Here is a 6,445-nt window from a genome sequence, read left to right as displayed (position 1 = left end):
CTGTGTGTTTGCTACTTTGCAGACAGACTGAATTTCCCACATAATATAGGCTAACTTCATAGGTTTCATTAAAACATGATTTACTGGAAGTAGAGAAAGTTATATCAAAACAATACAATGGTATGAATGTCTATGTAGCCTTAACTTGGTAAAGTTAATCTAAACAGGGTCTGATGTATAGGTAAGAAGTGATAAATGTGAAAATTACCTGCTTGCAACTTTATGGTACTGTGTCAGTCACTTGAGTGCTACTCGGCTAAGCTGCAGCAATGCCCCCTTGTCTTAGGCAGATGTCCCCTATAGACAGAACTTTCTTCTCTATATCAAATATAAATTGTTGACAGATGAAGGTTAATCTGTCACAGAAGCTAGGAGCCATGTTGATTTGCCATGAAAACAGAGATGCAATATATTTTTCACTAGATAGTCATATTCAGTCACGTGTAGGATTATGAAAAAGAGAGCCTAGTAAACTGTGGTGTTAATTTTGGTGGTCACTGATAAAGTGACCCTGTGTTTCACTCTGTGGCTGCGGTAATATATTGTTTCTGGTTGGTGTTGAGACAGGGGAAGAATTAAGGTTGCTTTGATGACTAATGGTTTGTCTACATGGTGGTTTTAAACCAGATCACATTGAATTTATCTGGTTTGAAAATGCTTGTATACACATGACCCAATCCATCATTGAGCATTAACACTGTATTTTTCTGGAGTACTCTTACAAAGTGGACTTGGTTTGCTTCAGATTGAATTAGTTTGGTCTGTTGTTTGTGTGGATATAATTGCTGTGCATCACTTTTTGCATGCTGTAGTGATCTGATCAATGAAATTATTTTTAATTGTTCACTTTATTAATGACAGGTTTCAGAGTAGCAGCCGTGTTAGTCTGTATTCGCAAAAAGAAAAGGAGTACCCGTGGCACCTTAGAGACTAACAAATTTATTAGAGCATAAGCTTTCGTGAGCTACAGCTCACTTCATCGGATGCATTTGGTGGAAAAAGCAGAGGAGAGATTTATATACACACACACAGAGAACATGAAACAATGGGTTTATCATACACACTGTAAGGAGAGTGATCACTTAAGATAAGCCATCACCAGCAGCAGGGGGGGGAAAGGAGGAAAACCTTTCATGGTGACAAGCAAGGTAGGCTAATTCCAGCAGTTAACAAGAATATCAGAGGAACAGTGGGGGGGGTGGGTGGGAGGGAGAAATACCATGGGGAAATAGTTTTACTTTGTGTAATGACTCATCCATTCCCAGTCTCTATTCAAGCCTAAGTTAATTGTATCCAGTTTGCAAATTAATTCCAATTCAGCAGTCTCTCGTTGGAGTCTGTTTTTGAAGCTTTTTTGTTGAAGTATAGCCACTCTTAGGTCTGTAATCGAGTGACCAGAGAGATTGAAGTGTTCTCCAACTGGTTTTTGAATGTTATAATTCTTGACGTCTGATTTGTGTCCATTCATTCTTTTACGTAGAGACTGTCCAGTTTGGCCAATGTTCATGGCAGAGGGGCATTGCTGGCACATGATGGCATATATCACATTGGTAGATGCGCAGGTGAACGAGCCTCTGATAGTGTGGCTGATGTGATTAGGCCCTATGATGGTATCCCCTGAATAGATATGTGGACAGAGTTGGCAACGGGCTTTGTTGCAAGGATAGGTTCCTGGGTTAGTGGTTCTGTTGTGTGGTGTGTGGTTGCTGGTGAGTATTTGCTTCAGATTGGGGGGCTGTCTGTAAGCAAGGACTGGTCTGTCTCCCAAGATCTGTGAGAGTGATGGGTCGTCCTTCAGGATAGGTTGTAGATCCTTGATGATGCGTTGGAGAGGTTTTAGTTGGGGGCTAAAGGTGATGGCTAGTGGCGTTCTGTTGTTTTCTTTGTTGGGCCTGTCCTGTAGTAGGTGACTTCTGGGTACTCTTCTGGCTCTGTCAATCTGTTTCTTCACTTCAGCAGGTGGGTATTGTAGTTGTAGGAATGCATGATAGAGATCTTGTAGGTGTTTGTCTCTGTCTGAGGGGTTGGAGCAAATGCGGTTATATCGTAGCGCTTGGCTGTAGACAATGGATCGAGTGGTATGATCTGGATGAAAGCTAGAGGCATGTAGGTAGGAATAGCGGTCAGTAGGTTTCCGATATAGGGTGGTGTTTATGTGACCATCGCTTATTAGCACCGTAGTGTCCAGGAAGTGGATCTCTTGTGTGGACTGGTCCAGGCTGAGGTTGATGGTGGGATGGAAATTGTTGAAATCATGGTGGAATTCCTCAAGGGCTTCTTTTCCATGGGTCCAGATGATGAAGATGTCATCAATGTAGCGCAAATAGAGTAGGGGCATTAGGGGACGAGAGCTGAGGAAGCGTTGTTCTAAGTCAGCCATAAAAATGTTCCTGTATGCCCTCCCCACTCTGATGTCAAGTTCCCAGGACAACTCTACTCCTCCAAGTTTAAAAGCTGTCACGGAGCCAGCTGTCGCCCACTTGCTCCTAATCCCAGTCTATCAGCATTCTTGTGATACAAATGCAATAACATACTGGAAACCCCACAGCATGCCTTGTGCAGCTGCTTGGAGCCTTGCTGACCCCCTGGATCTCATTGCCATCTGGGAGAAGTATCTTTTCAGGAAGCTCTTGTGGCCAGTCTATGGACATTCAAAAGCAGGTGTCCGTGAGTGGTCACGATCGGGATATTGACCAGTGCTAGATAAAGAACAAGCAGCTCAGGAGAAAATACATTGAAACAAGGGACAAAGGAGACAGTCCAGCAGGGTACGTGTGACCTGTCAGGTTTTTGATGACTTGGACAGTAGTCTACACAATTATAGCACAACCTACCCCAGGCACAATTTTGAGCCTTCTACCCTCACTTCACCCTCACCTGAGGCCAACTGGCAAAATCCATCAGGGTCTGAGCAGGAGGATCCCAGAGAGGAGCTGTCCTCTGACAACCAGGGTCTTTTTTGGACTCAGGACCCTGATGACGGTCAGCTGGAAAGCCAGCCCTAGACTAGCCCTACTGTATCTGACCTTGATTTCTGCACTGCATCAGCTGAGCCAAGTCCCAGTGAGAAACAGGCCAGGATCATAGAGGCAGATTCCCTGGAAGGAACGTCAACATGTTAGTATCTATCTTTATAATTCATTATTTATTATTATTGTGCAATACTGGCATTGTAGCTTCAGTTCTGGTACCCCAGTTCCCTCTAAGCTGCACGGGTGCACAGCTGCTTATTAGGCTGTGCAGGAGCTCAGGGCTGCGGCGGAGAGAGATGCCATGGAGCTGCTGCAGCGGGTGGGGAGAGGCACCCCCCTGCCAGCCCCAGAACGGACCTGCTGCGACTGGGAGAGGCGTCCCTCTCTGCCGGCCCCAGCACGGACCTGTCTCAAACTTGCCGCAGCCAGGAGAGAAGAGCCCATCTCTTGGCCCAGGCCTGCCAGAGCTGCTGGGGAGAGGCACCTTTTCCCGGCCCCGAGCTGCTGTGGCGAGAGAGGGATGGGGGAAGTTTTCTCTCCTCACTGCAGCCCCGGGACAGCCTGCACTCCAATCCCCTCATCCCCAGCTCCACCCCAGGGCCTTCACCCCTAGATGGAGCCCTCACTCCTTGCATACAACCCTCTGCCCGAGCCCCCTTGCGCATGCCAAACTCCTCATCCCCAGACCCACCCCAGAACCCTCACCTCCCCCCGCACCCTAATCCTGAGCCCCCTCCCACACGCCGAACCCCTCGGCCCCACCTCCACCACATGAATTTTGTTATGTGCACCAATATGAAGGTGATGTCACACATCACCTCCATATTGGTGCACATAACAAAATTCATTCCACACATGGATGTAAAAAATTAGAGGAAACACTGTGCCACCTGCCATTGTAGGTGGATGTGAGCAAGGAGCCCTTCAGAGTATCCAGCCCCCACCTCCCTCCCTCAACCCATGCTGTCCAGCTCCACCTGTCCCCTGCATGTGTTCAAAATGGCAGCTATTTCACCTGGCAATCAGCCTCTGTGACTTGCTAACACCACAGCTATCAAATTGTTTACAGGTATATGGTGTGGAGAGCAATTTTGCCCTGCTGGCTGTTTTCCATCATCTGTCCTGAGAGGTGAAATACCCCCTCCCCCTTTCTGCTGTCTCAAAATGGGGACTGCCATCATGGTGCAGCTGCAGTCTTACACCACACCACCACCATCTCCTCCAACAGATTCAAATAACAAAAGCATTAATTTGGGCAAAAGTCAATGCTTTACTGAGACAGTGGTTTTGGGAGAAGTTTAGTTAGTGTTCATAATGTTTGGTTAGTGAGAGAGAAATTCATATTACATATCTGGGTAAAGGTGTAAACAATACTACTCCCTGCTGAGATATAAATGCCCTGTGACATGAATTCAAGCTGACAATCATTACAGACTGGCCATGGTAGCATTTTTTATATAGCTACATGTGATTAGCTCCCGGAGGCTCTTCCCAGTCTTCGGAGAATCTCTCAGATGGTAAGTGATCTATATGTGAGGAGGAGGGTGCTGGGTGCATGGTGATTTCTGTTTATGCTGTTTGGGGGTGAAGGGGTTGGAGTTAAGTGGTGTTTTACCCATGAAAGCTTATGCCCAAATAAATCTGTTAGTCTTTAAGGTGCCACCAGACTCCTAATCATTACAGAACTCTGTCTGTTTTTCTCTGCACTTTCTCCATGTTTGCAAGGGAGATACAGCAGAACTGAAGATTGAGGATTTGCTCCATTTGTTTTGTTTTGCACATGATAGTGCATGGCCGTGCGCCCCCTCTTCAGTATAGCTTGCAAGGCCCTCCCGCATATGTCTAGAGGGCCTATTCTGGTGAAAAACTTCAGTGTATCTTGCTTGTCTGCCTCTTGCCTTTTTGAATAAAACCATTCTGTACTTCCTAGTCACTCACCTCAGCACAACATTGAGAGCCTAAAGGGGATGTAGAGGGGATTACTATCCAGTTCATCCCCATGCCCTGCCATAAATCCCCTTTAACTCCTCGTACCATAAAGTGCTTCTAGTGCACAAACAAAATGGGAACTTAACTCCAACCCCTTCACCCTCAAACAGCATATACAGAAATCCCAATGCACCCAGCACCCTCCTCCTCACATGTAGATCATTTACCATCTGAGAGATTCTCCGAAGACTGGGAAGAGTCTCAGAGAGCTAATCACATGTAGCTATATAAAAAAATGTTACCATGGCCAGTCTGGAATATGAACAGTTATTTTTTTCAAACTCCCACAGCACCTGCAATGGCCAGACTCTCAAGGACAGGGTCTCTATGTGTTGCTGAGAGGCTGGCTAACCTGAGGAGGAGTGGGGGAAGACTTGGGATGAGAAGTTTTCAGAACTCATGGCAGAGTCCCAGAGGAAAACCAGTTTGAGAAGTGGAAGCTCTATATGAGGACCCAGAGGGAGAAAGAAATGCAGTTCTCCCAAGAGATTGTGGCATTGGCCATGGACAGCATGAAAAAAAGACAGGGAACTGTAGTGGTAACTCGTGGATGCCATTTTCAGCCAGAATATGCTATCCTCCAAAACACGCCCTTGTTTGGCCAGCAGGTCCTGTAATCCTGGACACAGCTGAGTCCATCAGCATATAGGCGGTACTGGGACCAGCAGCAACTCCTTCCCACCAAACTACCCCCATCAGTGCTCCTGATGCTATTCTCCTCTCAGAACCAACCTCTGGGCACCAAGAACTCTATACCTGAAAACCCAGCTCTTTTGATCCCTGCAATGCCCCTGAAATCTTTCAGCCACAACACTCCACTGAAGAACCCTTGTGGAGAAGAAGATCCAGATGGAAGTCATATACACATCTGTAACTTTAACTCCATTCCTCCCCAGTTTTTTTCTATTTGCAGTGTTCTTACTGTTGCACTTTCAGTTCTGTTTGTATTGTTGCTCTGATTAAAGGTTGGCTTATAGTTGGTTTAATTAGTAGATTGTTTAAATTTATTTGCAAAATGTATATTTTTCCATTGGTTTCATAAAACCTTTATTTTGCGTTTATCGTTCTTTATAATAAAAACAGCTTGCAATGCATCTGTGATGAGTCATCATTGCATTTAACTGAAATTTCTTTAAATAAAGCTGAAATAATTCCTAGGCTTTTACAAAAGTTTCACTTCCATCACCCAAACACAGCACCCCAGTGCTCGCAGTGTATCTTTCCCAACTCTCTCCTCCATATGCTAACATGCTCAGGCATAAGACTCAAAATACAAATGATAAGCATCCCCGTCAGCATTCCCCTAGGTGTTAGTATTTTCTGTGGAATGCCTAGCTGGCTGCTTGAACCTCCAAGCAAGTCTCCATACCTCTGCCTCCCATCCACCAAGAACACTTTCTCTCCCAGAACTTAATAGGTGTTCACTCCCTGCACTCTAACACTCCCCATTAACACATTTTTTTCCTTGGGGACTTCTTTAGTTC

At 45.7% G+C, this 6,445-nt stretch overlaps 1 long non-coding RNA gene across 1 annotated transcript; it reads left to right on the top strand.

Moving 5' to 3' along the window:
• The first annotated feature begins 2,281 nt into the window (after positions 1-2,281).
• LOC119852314 lies at positions 2,282-6,053 on the top strand. Its single transcript, XR_005291597.2, has 2 exons — positions 2,282-3,117; positions 5,252-6,053. It is a non-coding gene; the product is annotated as an uncharacterized LOC119852314 (long non-coding RNA).
• The last annotated feature ends 392 nt before the right edge of the window (positions 6,054-6,445 follow it).

The sequence above is a fragment of the Dermochelys coriacea genome, chromosome 2 (genome assembly GCF_009764565.3).
Source record: "Dermochelys coriacea isolate rDerCor1 chromosome 2, rDerCor1.pri.v4, whole genome shotgun sequence".
In the NCBI taxonomy this organism is placed as follows: domain Eukaryota; kingdom Metazoa; phylum Chordata; order Testudines; family Dermochelyidae; genus Dermochelys; species Dermochelys coriacea.
This window is presented reverse-complemented; position numbering and strand designations above follow the sequence as displayed.